The sequence below is a fragment of the Ambystoma mexicanum genome, chromosome 3q (genome assembly GCF_040938575.1).
Source record: "Ambystoma mexicanum isolate Mex_15411 chromosome 3q, UKY_AmexF1_1, whole genome shotgun sequence".
Lineage (NCBI taxonomy): Eukaryota > Metazoa > Chordata > Amphibia > Caudata > Ambystomatidae > Ambystoma > Ambystoma mexicanum.
This window is the reverse complement of record NC_090926.1, coordinates 800,958,895-800,975,806: the sequence shown is the minus strand read 5'-3', so window position 1 is coordinate 800,975,806 and position 16,912 is coordinate 800,958,895. Positions and strand designations below refer to the sequence as shown.

General features: G+C 46.1%; 1 protein-coding gene across 4 annotated transcripts in view; it reads right to left on the bottom strand.

The window, feature by feature from the left end:
- Positions 1-16,912, bottom strand: part of EPN3 (epsin 3) — a 472,738-nt gene that overhangs the window by 38,052 nt on the left and 417,774 nt on the right. The window lies entirely within an intron of this gene.

The following is a 16,912-nucleotide window of genomic DNA, read 5'->3' as shown; positions in this document are numbered from 1 at the left end:
CTGCAACTCACTTACCCTGCGGGCTGATGTTATAGCCACTAACTAAATTGTTTTAAGAGTGAGAAGTCTTAATGGGCAAGAATATAAAGGTTTGAATGGGGCAGACATGAGAAATTTTAAGACTAAATTCAAATCCCAGATGGGCACCTGAAAAGGTCTCAGGGGGTACACATTTGTTAGCCCTTACAAGAATTGAATTACTAAGGGCATTTTAAAATAGGACACCACCTCCGAGGAATGCTTAAAGACAGATAGCGCTGCCAGATATCCTTTTATAATGCCAATTTGGAGCCCCAAATTGGCCAATTGCAAGAGGAAAGACAGTACTGTTGGAGTATTACAAAGAAATGGATCCACATTCTTAGCCCTGCACCAGTTACTGAACTTATTCCAACGACACCGGTAAAGGGATTTTGTTGCTGGCCTTCTGGCTGAAAGCAAAATCTCCATTACGTCATCCGGGAGGTTCCAATCCTTAGATCTCAGCCGCTCAGAAACCATGCGTGAAGACTGAGTGTCTTGACTTCTGGATGGAGAACCAACCTTCCTCTTGCAAGAGAAGGTCCTCTCTTTGTGGAAGACGTATTGGAGGGAGATGGATATGTCCAGAAGGTCCAGGTACCACGTCCTCCTGGCCCAATCAGGGGCAATTAGGACCATGGTTTTCTTGAACTTTCTCAACCTACTGATTACCTGAGGAATCACTTGGACTGGAGGTAATGCGTAGAGGAGTGGAAATACCCAGTCCACCAAGAACGCGTCCCCTAGAGCTCCTCTTGGAGGGAATTCCCTTGAGCAGTACAGCTCGCACTTCCGTTTGGCACCGGTCGCAAACAGATCCACTTGAGGGGTTCCCCAAATGGCGTAGATCTCTTGAAGGACTTCCTGAGCTAGCTCCCATTCGTGGGAGACTGTGCTCTGCCTGCTCAGAGCGTTCGCCGCTGTGTTCAGGTCTCTGGCTAGGTGAACTGCCGATAGAGAGATTCCTTCTTGCATTGCCCAGAACCAGAGCTGCATTGCCTCTCTGCACAGTTGAGTGATCCTACGCCTCCTCTTTTGTTGAGGTAGTACATGGCCACTGTGTTGTCCGTCATTATCAGGACATTCTTTCCCTGTACAGAGGGCAGAAAGGCCTTCAGCGCTAGTCTGATTGCCCTGAGCTCCAAAAGGTTGATGTGTAGTTTGGACTCCGATGGAGACCAATGACCGCTGATTGCCAGATCGTTGGTGTGGGCTCACTACCCAGTGAGTGAGGCGTCTGTCACTACCGTTATCTCCGGCCATGGTTGCCAAAAAGGTTCCCCCTTGAGGCTATTCTCTTTGCAAGCCCACCAAAGGAGATCTTGAGCCACTTTGGCTGGGACTTGCAGAAGATCTGACATCTCCCCCGAAAATTGGGACCATTGAGTCCTGAGGGCCAATTGAAGGGATCTCATCCTCAATCTGGCCTCTGGCACCAGAAAAATGCAGGATGCCATGAGGCCTAGCAACCTTACAAAGTCGAATGCTGGTAGATGTTGGGCATTTTGAAACTTTGTTACCATCTGCAGAATGTGGTGAGCTGTCCCCTCGGGAGGCGAGGCTTTCCCTGAGGAAGTATCAGGACTGCTCCGATGTGTAAGAAGTGGCAGGTCAAGGCCAGATGTTCCTGGGATAGTTCGGGTAAACCTGCACTGATTAGCCAATCGTCCAGATAAGGGTAGACGTGAACCCCCTTCTCCTGATACTCGCTGCCACCACCGCCATCAGTTTGGTGAAAATCCTCGGGCGGAGGTCAGCCCAAATGGTAGAACCCGAAACTGATAATGAGAACCACCAATTGCGAACCTCAGGTTCTTTCTGTGCTTGAGATGGATTGGCATACGAAAGTAAGCATCCTGAAGGTCCGATGAAACCAGCCAGTCCTGAAGCTGAAGAGACTGAAGGATCTGAGAAAGGGTCACCATCTTGAACTTGTCCTTCCTGAGGAACTTGTTCAAGCTTCTTAATTCCAAGATGGGTCTCAATCCTCCGTCCTTTTTGGCGATGAGAAAATAAAGGGAGTACCAACCCTTGTTCCTTTCCGCTACAGATACATGTTCTATTGCACTTTTCTTTAGCAGGGTTAAAATCTCCTGCACAAGGAGCGGGTATGGAATTTTTACAGAGTTGGCTCCCGGTGGATGATCTTGAGGTCTTTGATGAAAAGGAAGGCAGTAACCATGGGTCACTATCTCTAGCGCCCAGGCATCCGACTTAATGCCCCACCATTCGTCCAGATAACGAGTGATTTCGCCTCCCACAGGGGTCTTGTGGATGAAGACCTCAAAGTAGCTTTGCAGGGCTGCAGCAGTGGCTGAGGAGGTAGTGGCCGCTGCTTGGGCTGATCTAGCAACCCTCCCTTTTCCACCACAAAAGGGTTTTCTCTGTTGGCCTCTTTGACTGCCCTGCCCCCTCCCTTTTCCAAAAGAGTAGAAACAAAAGGGGCGACTCTTCCAGGAAGATGAGCCTGTGTAAGAGTGTTGTTGAGGCTTTATTATAGCAGTGCTAAGTGATTTTGCTGCTGCTTTTGGGGTCTGCAACTTCTCCAACCTCTCGCCCGCCTTGCTGCCAAACAACCTCAAGCCGTCAAAGGACATATTAAGTAATCTAGATTGCACATCAGGTGCAAAGCCAGATTTCCTTAGCCATGCAAACCTACGTAGGACCGTGCCAGATGCCATGGACCTGCTCACACTATCAGCAGAGTCCAGTCCTAACTGAAGGCATTCCTCCATAGCCTCTTTACCATCTTTTACTATAGCCAGGTAACCATCCCGTTCCTCACCTTCCGGGATGCGTTCAGCCGCTGATGTCATGCAGTCCCATGGGGTATATGTAAATCTTGCTAAAGTACAAGTTACATTAGTCGATTTAAGGGCCATGCTGCCCGAAGAAAAAACTTTCCGGGCCCAAGCATCATCTTTTTAATCATCCCTGTCTGGTGGTATTGAGGAGTAAGCTGATTGTCTAGTGGAGGTTGCAGCTTCAACCACTAGACTTTCAGGGGAGGGATGTTTAGATAAATATTCCGGATCTGATAAAGATGGCCTGTATTCTGGTACACATTTCTTGTTTACTGCTGAAATAGAATCAGTGGTATTCCAATTTACCATCACCCTCTTCTGAAGTGCTTTATGGAATGGAAGAACAGGATCTTTTAGAGGACCTTCACTCAGGATGTCCGTCATGTCATCCTGGTTGAAATTTGGGGAAGCTGCCTTCCAACCCACAACATCAATGACACTTCCCATGAGATTTCTATAACTAGGATCAGCATGAACTGTAGGGTCTGGTCTCTCAAATTCCACTTCAGGTGAAGTGTCTAGGCCACTGGTATTTTGGAGACAGTCAAAGATCTGCTATCTTGGAATTCGGGTCTACTCGCTCTTCAGGGACCTCTCTGGCTCCAAACCTAACTCCAGCTGAAGTGACATCGGCCCTCATTACATCCAGGCGTTAAGGGGTTAATGGCGCCGTAAAAGGTGGCGGCGCCGTTAAACCCTTAACGCCTGATTACGAGGTCCCTTTGCGGGTGCCACTTTAATGCCTGCTTTTAGCAGGCGTTAAAAAACTAACCCGCAAAGGGACCTTGGTGCTAAGTACGGTGCTGCAATTTGCGGCACCGTACTTAGCGCCTTCCCCATTCCCATTGAGCCCTAAGGGGCAAAAATGGGAATGGGGAAGGGCCATGGCGGCATGGGGAATTACCGCCCCGCCAACCTCGGAATGGGGCGGTAATTCCCCATTCCGCCATGGCGGAGTCGGTAAGTTACCGGCATGGACCATGGTGCTATTAGCACCATGGTCCAACGACTGGGTCGTAATGAGGGCCATCCTCTTCAGAGGAGTGTTCTTCAAAAATGGATGACATGGATCTGAAAAATTCCTGTCTAGGTTGAGGATGGAAAGCTTTTTCAGGTAAAGAGGGTGGTATCGACTTAGGCATGGGTAATGGCGTCAATTTGGGTATCAGGATTAAAGAATGCCTCGATAAAGGCATCAAAGGCGTCGATAAAAAAGACGCTGGCTTCGACGGTTTCGAAGAAGGCTTTGATACAGTCAAAAGGTGTTGATGCCATTTTTGTCGGCGGTATGGACCCAGTAGTCATCGACTGTCGAGTCGAGTTTCGACTTCGACGCTGATGTCGATTCCGCTACCACCGATTTATGCACCAGAGGTTTTGTCTTAGTACGAGGCGTCAGGGAACTTTCCCTTGATGACACTCGACTCTTTTTCGGCTCTCGCTTGGTTGACCTTTGATCTCCCTCTGTCACTTTTAGAGTGTGTAGAGGAATGATCTCCACGCGGCATCTTCGAGAGGGTCTGGGCCGCATTCTCGAATATTTTAAGCATCAAAGCTCTAAAGTACTCCCATTTTTCAGGAGAATCATGCTTGGATGGATAAGTCACTCTCCTCTCAGAGGAGGAAGAGGAGGAAGACCTGTGACGTTGCTTTCTTGACTTCTTAGTCGAAGACAAGGAGGATTTCCTCGAGCGACTCTTCGATCTCGACCTCCTCGACCCATGTCGAGATTTTTAACTAGATTTTAACTAGATTCATCCGAATCTTTGTCTTTTAGAAGACTTGTAAGTTTCCTCCCCCACCACCAGCTTACCTCTACGTTCCCTAAGAGCCTTATTGGACATGGCCTGACAGGAACCGCACTCGTCAACCCGATGGTCTGGGCTGAGATACCAGAGGCAATTCCGATGGGGGTCGGTAATTGACATTTTCCTACCACACTTTTGAATTTTTTTAAAACCTGTCTTGGGTGTGATGGGAATAGATGACGAGGACATTGTCGAGAAAAAACCTGATGCGCCGTTTGTGACACAGAGCAGTAGTTCAGAAAAACGGAACTGAGGTAACGGGCGCTGCTCGAGCCCTTTATACAGCGGATGACATTGACGCTCAACGGCGGCCCTCGAGGGACTACAACTCCGCGGCCTTGAACACAGCGCCCTCTGGTGAAAAATGTTTTACGAAGCAGCAAAGCTGGGCAGACAACATATCTAAAGATGAAGAATACGTGGGAGGACACAATCCATTCGAAAAGTCTTTTTGGCTGGAAAAAAAGAATGTAGTTCAAGAACAATTATGGTAATCAACTCACCACAAGCTGTCTGAGGCATCAGTTATCGAAACCAGAGAATGATATCGAAAAAGAGCCACTGGAAGACAATTCTCTTCCCAGATCCACCAACGAACAGCATGCAACAACTGCAGAGAAATTCTCAGAAGCTGTTCTAAGGCTCTCAATGCTTATCCCATTGACTTAACTGTTGAAACACAATTTCTTATACTACAGTCTTGCAAAGAGCTCCCTAGAACCCAAACTCCTGCAGTCAGCAGCAACATCCCCTGATCACTCCTTGCAAAACATTATCTGGCTGCCTTGGCCCATGTGATTTTTTTAAATAGCATTGTTTGGTCAACTAGGACTCTGTGACTTTACATTGCTCGGTTAGGTCACCTAGGACCCTTGGTCACCCCTATGCCCTCCCTATTACTGCTTGCCTACCATGCTCCCGTCAATCCTACTCCTCCTCATTACGGTTCTTTCCCTCTCTCCCCCCCTTGGCCTCTGCACACACACCCCTTCTTTTCCCTCTCCTTCCCCATTATTTTTCACTCACTTCCGTTAGGCTGCTCCCGCTCACCCAACCCACCAACTCCATCATTATTATCCTAATCACTTACGATCAACTACTCCAGGAACTACTCCCTATAACTCTGCTCCCTCGTTTGACCTCGCCCTGGGCTTCAGGAATGTCCAATCCCTTTGGTGAGAAAATAGTGTTTTTTTGCAATAATTTCACCAAAACTTGTATTGCCACCCGTGACACTGTCACGCTGACAGCCGGTCACAGCAATTTTTGTGTCTCATTTTCCTTGTCGCTCCAAAGGCAGCAGGGCTGTTGGTCACATGATCAGCACAGAAACACCATTGGCACCTCTGCTCATCTCTGACCTCATTTCATCCTCTTTTGATCATTTCGCGGCCCAACTCCTCAGACCCATCTTACTATCCCCCTCCTCCTCTAGTTTACTGGGCACCCTCAACCTCTTTTTCCGATCTTGACCTCTTACACAAAATGCTCCCAGCTGATGTCCCAGCCATCAGAAAAGGTGACCCTAACCTTGCCAATATGACTAAGACCTAACCACTACAACTTGAACACACTCCGACAGTTCACTAGTCAACCTACCTAATCTTCCAACCCTCAACCAAGGCAACTCCCTCAATCTCAAATTCCTATCTTCCACCCAGTCTCCTCAGCCTCCCCAACCACTCATTTCACCATATATATTTCTCAACCACTTTTCAATCCCCTCATTTGCCCATCACCACACATAAATTCAAGCCCGACTCCATGCTCCACTGCCTTGGTGAAGTCAATTCTCCCATAACCTCAATCTCTCTATTTTTCACAATCATGATCCCTGAATATTTCACAATCTCAAAATCTCAATTTCTTAATTTCAATCTAAATTTCACAATTTCAATCTCAATAGCTCTGAATCTCAATCACCCTTTACCTCCCTCAATCTACCTCAGTCGCACTCAACCCCTCACAATCCCAATCTCTTAATCTTTCAAAATCTCAAACTCTCCCAAGCTCACACAATCGATCACAATCCCTCAAACTCTCAATCTCTTGCTCTCCCTCAATAGCTCTCTTCACTTGCTCACTCCATTGAACTTGCCTTTACCAAATTCAACCATGAACCATCTACCTACTTCAGCGATCAATACCCTTTCAACTCCTTTACCCCCTGAACCCACTTCTTCCTACGTCCTCAACCTTGAATCTGTCTGCCCATCTAGCAGCTGAAGACAAAATGTATTGCTATTTAGGATGTTGGTGCAAGGACTGATACCCCACTCATATCACTGCCTCCAAGAACTCTGACCCGGACCACAGCTCTTGACACAGACAAATTACATTACACTAATTTTGTTTCCTCTGTCTGCTCACACCCTCACAATCTATCCATGACTCTTCAGGCCATGCTTTCCCACCATTAAGAACCACCCTACTTCATCCTTTCTCTCTCCGATGGTTTTGCCTCCTACTTCTAAACTACAATCTCCAAAATTCACGTTCCATGACATATTTCGTTACCGTCTCCCCACCCCCCCTCCTTTGCGTCATATACCACCCTCCTTTTCCCCATGGGGATCGCTTTGATTGGTGTCATTTCCCGAGCCTTCACCTTCCTTTCTCCTCTCGCCTGATGCCCCCTGCTAACCACCCTTACCTTTACCCACTCTACACTTCCTAACCCTAGAAGCATATGTGCCCCACCCCACTTTCCCTTAGCTCAGCAATTTAAACAACAACTGCAGTCAACCGGACAGGGCAATGTTATACAACTTTTCTGCTTTTTAGTGAGAAAACCAGAGCCTCTGCCTGGGGCAGCACAGCATATGTTACCGCTTGTAATGCCACTCTCCTAGCTCCCCCCTTCAAAAACCTTCTGCCGCCCCTTCCCCCAATTACTACTGGCACTCCATTCCTCTCCCTTGGATCTAGCAAACTATCCCCCCATACATCCCCCCCTTGCACCCTTAATGGGCAATCTGTATTGCCTTTTCCTATGGAAATATATAAAAATATATATTTCCTGGCTGGCTCTACACTACAGATACCAGACCTCCTTGCTGCTACAGACTGGTACTTCCCAGAGGGATTCAACCCTGAACACCTTAAATCAATCAGACTCCCTTATGATTGCTGAGGCATGAAAGCACGCTAGGAGGAGAAAATCTTTGGATTTGTTAAGCAGATTGTATCTGGGACCTAGAGTTGCGCCCTTACCACCCCTCTTTTTGCTTTCACATGTAACTGGAGACTGGGGCTCTAGAGGGGCTGCTCCCGGGCTACACATGCCTGACTTTGGAGTGCCACACTGTTGGTAACCCCCCCTTGCTATTGAGGGCTAACATTGAAAATTGAGGAGAGTTGGATCCTGGCTGGCTCTACACAACAGATACCAGAAATCCTTGCTGCTGCAGACTGGTACTCCCCAGAGGGATTCAAACACCTGAAACCAATCATCCTACCTGATGATTGTTGAGGCATGAAAGCATGCTAGGAGAAGATCTTTGGGCTAATGAGCAGATTGCAGCTGGGACCCAGAATTGCGCCCCTACTACCCCTCTTTTTGCTTGCACATATATATGTATATATACATATGACACATTACTCACCGTAATCATATTACTGATGCTTGTATCTGCTTAGATTCACATGCTCTGCATAGTCTGACATCTAATGGTAGTCGCAGAGTATAACAAGACTTGGTTTCGAAAACTCGCAAACTGATGTCGACAGGGCGTGTTAGTAATACTATCCCTAGTGTGACGTGTGCTGTACCCATGGTCCTTCATGCGTCAAAGTCCCTCAGGTTGTTTGTTTCTGACATGAGGTGGCATCAAGTGTAACGTAATTACAGATGCGATAAAGAAGACATGTGATAAACGAGAAAACATCAATGCGCCCTATAATCTGTTTTAGATTGAGTGTTAATGCAATACTGCTGTGTGAAAGTATGAATGGAACTCTAAGTATCAGCTTTGCAAACAGCGTCTAGAGGGTTGTTTGCAATGAAGGCTAGGGTAGCTCAGGTACCCCCGGTAGAGTGAGCCCTGGTAGTGAAAGGTACAATTTTTTTGGATAGGGAATAGCAGAGCTGTATGCACTGGACTTTCCATTTGGAGATGGCGTTTTTTACTATGTGATCGCTCTCTTTCCCAGGTGCTTTGGAAACAAAGAGCTGGTCTGTTTTCCTTAGGGGTTTAGTTTTGTTCACATAGTACAGTACATCAACTGTATGGAGGCTTCTCTCAGCTGAGTTGGACAGATTTTGAAAGATACGTTCTATGGATTGATTAACACAGAACTTTGAAATGAACTTAGGTGAAAACCTAGGATGTGTTCTGAGGACAACTTTGTCTCTGTGGATTATGAAGAGAGGGGCTTGTACAGGCAAAGCTTGTAGCTCACCGACTCATTTTATATAGGTGATGGCTACTAGGAATGCAGTTTTGCAAGTCAAATGTTTTAGTCTGGCTTTGTGCACAGGCTCAAAAGGTTGGGAGAGCACGACATGAAGATCCCAACCCGGTGGAGGGTTAGAGATCGGAGGGTATAGTCTCTATCGTTTCCATGAATGCTTTAGTGACAAGAACTTTCCACCAGGACAATTTGTTTTGTAAAGTGGTGTAAACTGACAGAGCCGCCAAGTGTACTTTGATGGAGCTGAATACTAGGCCTGAGTCTAGTAGGTAAAGCATGTAATGTAGAATGTTAGCTGGTGAACATTCAATTAGGTTTAAGGTTTGCACCATACCACAAATCTCTTCCACTTGTTAAAATAGCAGTGTCTGGTGTTGGGTTTCCATGCCTCCTTTAGGATAGCCATACACCTTTGTGGAAAATGTAAGTGGCCGAATTCTTTGACTTCAGGAGCCAGGCTGCCAAGTTCATAGACTGAGGCCGAAGGGTGGAGGGATGCTCCCTTATGTTTTGCTAGCATGTTGTATGGGCACAGGAGCTTGATTGGGTCGCACATCGCCAGTTTCAGCAGATTTGGAAACCAAGGTTTTCTCACCCACTTAAGAGCGACCAGGATTAGAGTCACTTGTTCCTGGTGCATTTTGTGCACTATCCTGCTCAGGAGTGTTGTTGGGAGAAAAGCGAATGCATGAGGCCATCATCCCGAGCAAGCGCATTGCTTTGCGTAGTTATCTGGCGACCGGCCTTGTAGTGAGGTACTTGCAACAGCATGTTGTGTACTCTCTTGTTTGATGGGAAAGCCAGCTCCTCTTTTGTCTTTAGAATTGCTCCCAGAAATGGTTTTATTTTGCTGGGGACTAGACTTGATCTCTTTTCGTTGATGGAGAAGCCCAAATTGAAAAAAAGGTCTATTGTCTTCTGTTTGCAAATTTGAGGAGATTCCTCTGTGATTAGCCAGCCATCCAGATAAGGATATACAGGGATTGACTCTCTGAGCAGGTGTGCTGCCACTATCGTGAGCACCTTTGTGAATAATGTTGGTGCTGAGGCGATGCCAAAAGGTACCTTAAACTGGTAGTGAACTCACGCTATCTTGAACCGCAGATATTACTTGTGCGCAGGGAGCATTGAAATATGAAAGTATGCATCTTTCATATCCAATGTTGCCATGTAGTCCCCCGTTTTCAGGGGGGGATTACCTCTTGAAGCGTGGTATTGCAAAATATTTGGGTCCTGTCATATTTGTTTGCAGGGCGCAAATTTAGTATTGGGCGCATAGAAAGGTCTTTGGCACAAGGAAGTACGTTGAATAAATACCCTTGTTTACATGATATGCTGGGACGATCTCTATGGCGTCCTTTTCTAGTAGTGTCTTTACTTCTTCTAACAGTATGCGCTGCTCTTCTGGCATTATCTTTCTGTGTCTTGGAGGGCAGTTGGGTGACTTTTGTAACAGTTCGATGCAATACCTGCCTGCCACGGTGGACAACACCCGCTTGTCTGAAGTTATCCCCTCCCATGCGTGGGTGAAGTGTGAAATTCAACCTCCTACTAGAGTGGCATGGAAGGGGACATGCAGCAGCGCGTCATTGTTTGGGAGGGGTGGAGCCTCTCGAAGGTGAGGTTCTGCCTCTTCCTCTATATCTTTTATTTCCTCTTTGAAAGCCAGAAGAGGAAGATTGTCCTTGCAATGGGCCCGAAGTTGAAGACTGCCTGACCTGAGTATATCTGGAAGCATTGTGAACCCTGACCCCCACGAAATCTACCGGAGTTTGAGGAGACCTGTTGTACTTAGGGCTTGTTTGTTAACTGGCCAAGGGATTTAAGAGTGTCATACTCCTCCTTTTCGCTTTTGGGGGTGTCTTCGACAGCCTTACCGAAAAGTACATTAGGTTCTACCGGCATGTTAAGGAGGGTGGCATGAGTCTCTAGCTTAAAACCAGACTGTCCGAGCCAGGCGTGGTGCTTGACGGTGTGCCTTCTGCGATGATGCGGCCTGCATTGTCTGCTGCATAGAGAATATTTTTGAGGATGCAGTTTGATGCCTGCTTGCCCTCTGCGATAGTGCTCAACAATTGCGATTTCACGGGTTCTGGAACCGCTTCAACCTGGTATTCCAAATCATCCCACTTGTGGCAGCCATAGCTAGCCAGGAGTGTAGTGTTTGCGATTCTGGCTTGATACGCTGCTAAGGAGGCAACTTTGCTTCCGAAAGTGTTGATTTTCTTGCTTTCTTTGTCTGGCAGGGCTTCAGCCAATGCCAGAGGAGTGCCAGCCCTCGTTCTGGTAGTGGTGACGACTAGTGAATCAGGTTTTAGCTGACCCCTAATATACAGGGGGTCTGTGGGCGCTGGCCTGAATAATTTCTCAATTCTGGGGTTAACCACTCTTGTGAGGTTAGGCGCAAGTATGGAGGGCTGTATAAGTCTTTGTACAGACTGTAACAGTGGGATAGACTGAGTGGCGGACTTTCTGTCTCCCAGAGTGTCTCCCACAAAGTCCTTGTCTACTTGTGCCTCTTGTGTGTCAATACTAAAGTGTTGGGCAGCCTTCAGCAGTAGTTCATTGTATTGTAGTTGGTTGTCTACGGGAGAAGCAGCTACAGGCAGGTCAGGGGACTGGATGACGTAGATGTTTTCATCGTCATAGTATTGGTCCCGACTGTATAGGTCCCCTTGAAAGCCGAGGTCTTGTGACCCGGAAAGATTAACACCATACATGTCCTGAGAGGGGGTGTTAGTAGGTGGAGGCCAGAAGTGCTAGGCTGTGGGTCCAGACGAGTTATTTTGGCAGGGGGTTGATGTTTTGAAGCCCCTGGCTGTGAGCCATCTCAAAGGGATGTTAGTTCTTCTGGATGCTTGTCTATGAAGTCAACAGAGCATGACATGGTAGGGGCGGCTTGGGAGGGTGCCTGGTTCTTGTGATGCATAGCCCCTGAGAGTTTGTCTACAGGGGAGGAAGAATCCATAACCTGAATGCTTTTGGAGGACAAAGGTGTCGAGGATTTCGACTTTTTCGGGACTTTATTTTTAACAGGGTAGCAGGGATGTATTTTTTTTTAATCCGTTCTTGCATTTTCAGCATATGTTTAGGGGACGCTGATGCACCTTTCGCCACCTGGTTTTCGAGGTGCGAAAGGAGGGCCTTTTGGTGCACAGTGTCCGAACCGACTTTGGATGCCTGTTTGCACCCTGTCGTGAGGCGAAAGCATAAGTGATGACTCAGAGGACAGGGAAGATCTAGAGGCTTTTTCTGCAGAAATTGCAAGGGTCCTGACGCTCTGTGATTCTGTAGAATGTCGGCCGTGCGATATGTGCTTAATGACATTGGACTGTGTGCGCTATAGCTTCCTGGTGTCGTCTCCATCACAGTGCCGCCAGACTGCTTATTGGAGTTGGGGGCCCGCACATGGGGTTCAGACGAACTAAGTACACAGATACTGCCTTTGCTGGAGTCCTCCGTCACATCGATGGAGGCTTCAGCCTGCATTGCATGGACGGCCCAGCATTTTGTGCATTTGTGCAATGATCTTTGAGAGTTTATGGGCGGAAAGGTATGCAGAATTTACAAAGCTTTTTGCAGTGATCCCTAGGGAGACAGTAATTGCACACACTGAGTGTCTTTCCACAGGAATTTTCTATGGCAGTTCGGCAAAATTTTAAAGGTGTTTTGTCCATTATAAATGGAAAGGGCAGTTAGGTGAGGAAAAGGGAAAAGGGGTGGCAGAATATGTACTCTAAAATAAGTCAGTATGAAAGACTGGATATCCCTTTCTCTCCCTACTGTAAGGGCCAAAGCCCAAAGAGGCCTGTGAAGGCTGTGTCTGGTCGTCGATTCAGTCAAGTCGTTGACAAAGGAGTGTCTGTCGAAGGCCATTGAGCAGTTGGATGATGCTGCTGCAAAAGCGGACCATAAGGAAAGAGAAGTCTATGAATAAACTTTTAACTAGTCAACGGCATCAGTCTGGAAGGAACTCTGCAACTTGCGACCGACCATGATGGCGGAAATAAACAATCTGAGGGACCTCAGCGCGTGAAAAACCATGGGTACAGTACACATTACACTAGGGATAGTATTACTAACACGCCCTGTCGATGGCCATTTGAGTTTCGAAAACCAATCTGGTAATACTCTGCGACTACCACTAGATGTCGGACTATGCAAAGCATGTGACCTAAGCAGATCCACAAGCCTCAGAAATATATGTAACACATTGTCTGTGGTAGCAGCCCTGTATTGATGGTTAAGTTGCTCAACCCATCGTGGAAAAACTTGAGATGCGTCAAAACATTTGAAACGGACGCCATGTTGGATTTGCGAACACGACCCGTAGTCGTTGACATTGTACTTGTCAAACTAATTAAACTATGTCTGGGGAGGTGAGGGTTCTGGGAGATGGAATATGTCCACAGAGCCAAAAATATGGTGTTTTTTTCTTCTACGAAGTGTGTGAAAGTTTCAGGTGTTCAGGGTTTTTTGTGATATTCGTGGATATCCCAGATGTTCTGGGGCTTCCATCCATGCATAATAGAGTCGAAATTGCATGAAAATTTGCAATATCATTTTAGACCCGACAATGGTTCTGCAACGTTTGGCGCTATTTCCCCACGAGTGGGCAACATTAGAGGGGAGATCTGAAATTATTTGACAGACTTATACATTTGGTGGTGTTTGAAAAATCTACATAAAAGTTTGCAAAAGGTTTTAGACACAGATTTCAATGGTTTTGCAAAGTTTAAGAGATGCAAAATTGGAGGGGGGATGCAACAATTTTAGATGGCTTATAACTTTGTTGTCATTTGATGAATTTGTAGAAAGGTTAGCAGAAAGATTATAGACCCAACCTTGAATATTCATGCAAAGTCTGAAACTGATTTTGTCAAGATATAGTAAGCTATGACAATTTTTTGTACACTTTTTTGAAAACTAAAACATGGACGGATTTGCAGTAAACCTGTGCAAGGAGCATTGGCAAGGACTTGAAAGCATGGTTTCACAAATCTGTCTAGGTTTTATTTTTTGAAAGGTGTTATAACGTAGGTACACAACATAGCCATATACCTTTGCTGACTGAGCTATAGCCTGTGGCCATGGCCAGTTGCCAGATTGTCCGAGCCATGGCTGAAGGCCATGACCCGGATAATCTGGCTAGTGGCCATGACCACGAGGGACTGACTATGGGGTTTAAGTGGGCATGGCCACCAGGGACCCGGCTATGTGGTAACGTTTTTCGAAATCGGGATATGGTTGAATGGGGAAATAAATTCTGCTTGTGGCTACACGCTGAAGTGCTGGACAGGATTGCAGCAAATATGCATGAGGAGCAACGGGAAGATTTTGAAAGCATGAATTTGTAAATCTGTATAGTATTTTATTTTTCCAAAGTGTCAGAATGTAAGGAGAAAAACTAGTGATATAATGTTGGTGTCCGAGTAGTGGGCCTGGCTCTGGGAAAACGCAAATGTGTGCTCTGATTTGCTTATTGGGGAATGCAGCATGGCCAAAGCGATGCCCCATGGATTTTGGAGACTGGCCATGGCTGCAAGCCATTAGCAGTGGCCATTGGTCACATTATTAGGGTATAGTGGACACTGAGCTAGGATGCAGGTTAGGTGCAGTGAATAATAGGGGTGGTTTGGTGGGGCTGGGGTCATGGTCGAGCCTCATGCCATAGGCAATTCACCAATAGTTTGCACCCCATCATGTGCTGGTGATAACACACATGTATGCAATGTAAAAAATATATTTGTTAGGAGGTTTATAGTTCTTTCATTATATGTTAAAAGAGGAATTATTAATAACTTATATACAGTGACGTAACATCATGAAACATTTTCACTCATAAAAACCTATGAAATTGACAGAACAAACTTTGTTAAAGGGACGTTACAGTTAAGAAGCACCCCACCCTTGGGACTCCTCGACCCCAGTAGTTAGCAAGTGGCCTCCCACCTTGTCATCCCTTGGCACTTCCTTCCAGGACTCCCATGAGCACTTGCCCATCTGTACCATCCATTCTATTTATGCACTTCTCTCACTGCACAATGCATATGTACACTCACAGGAACACTGTGTACAATTTATTTGTAAAGGAAATGCAGATGCAAAAGATTTGTAGAACATTGTTAGGTGGTAGTTGGTGCGTGGAAGTTTAATATGTTGATAGGGATATATGTTTAGATTTTTGGAAATGATTGGTGGATGGATGTGTGATTGTTCAAGAGCAAGCAATGAGGGAGTGTTACATATATTAAAGTAAAAAGGATAGAAGGGCTGTCCTGTGCTATTTTGTGCACGTGCCATCCGGGTCTTTAAATATGCATGGCTTGGAAAGGGAATGGAGGAGACCACGGATAGTTATAAAGTTTCATTGATTATGGTCCTTATTGTATGTTAGAGAAAAGTATTTGGCACAGACAATAGTTGTTTTCTCTAGTATACAATTGTACATTATTACCATTAGCATAATACAAAATGCTAATAGAAATGCTGGAGAATCTTATTGAGTCCAACTACTTTACTGAGAAATGTAAAGTAGATGGAGTCTATAAGATTATTTGTTTAAGCTCTATTTTTTTAATTGTGAAATGTGGTTCCTAAAGGAACCTTTTGTTTGGTGTTTTTTGATTAATGTATTTCTTTTTCTTTGGCAAGAGAGGCCAGGAAGTAAGGTGGGGGAGAGAAGTGAGGGAAGGGGCACCAGTGAAAGATACAGACGGTCAGGTGGACAGGGAAAGATGTTAAATACTAAGGTAAGGGGCAGTGTTTCTCATACTCCTTAATTGCAGGCTCGAAAGCACTTCGACACTGCTCCCCCCTGCAGAGTCGTCTGTTGCAGAATGTATAGAGCACTGTTGTCTTGCACCTATATGGATCAACAGCCTCTTTTATGGCTTGCAAGGTAGATGGTGGGATCATCTGCCCCAAAGGAGTAGCCTGTGTGTTAGCAGTATTGGTTGAGGAAGATGAGGTAGAGGAAAGAGGAACAGCCTTTCTCAGAGCATCCCGGTGGTTGGATTTGGTGTTGCGTCGCATGGAGGTGGTCCCGTAGGAGTACTGCCCAGGTTGTCTGCGACTGAGTACACTGTTGCACTCAGTGAATTTAACCTCTGTAACCTTAGCCTTTGGTACCCCCCCAACAATGGTAAACCGCCACACCCATGATTCTTTCTGGGTGCTAGAGTTAGGCATTTTCTCCATCTCATCTTCCTGGTCGTCTTGATTGTTTTCTGCATCATTGCGCTTTTTTCCATTGTGGAGGCCTTCCAGGTGGTGGTGCTGGTGGCTCTTGTGGAGGACGATGGCCATGGATGATGCCATTTTTGAAGTTAAATAGCAGCGGTGCTAATATTGTTCAAAGCATTTGCTCTCCTGGATTGCAGATGGAAAATCAGTAAGAATAGGACGGAGTAGCTGTGCAAGGGTACATTTTCAACTTGAAACTTCCTAGATCAGCTGAAAATGCAGTTTTGAACTGTTCGCGAAGCACAAACCCGTTCACGAAGCACAGACCCGTTCACGAACATGTCATCACGCTGCGCACGCATGGTCACATGACGCTGTTCGGGAAGTCTACGATGACGTTGGACGTACGGAAAAAAATATGGTGCTAAAAAGTTGCAGAAAGTCCATCGAAGTGTTACAAATGTTAGGAGGTGGCGAATGGCACAGTTTTTACTTTCAACTTTCTAGATTGGCTAAACATGTGGTTATAATGGGGTAAGTATGATATTAGGAAGTTGTAGCACATTAGGTCTCACTGTTGAAAACCTATGAAATTAATCAAAAAAACTTTGTTAAAGGAACGCTATGGTTATAAGTAAAACCGAAAACCACCAGAAATTCGCCAGTTATGGTAAGCTAACC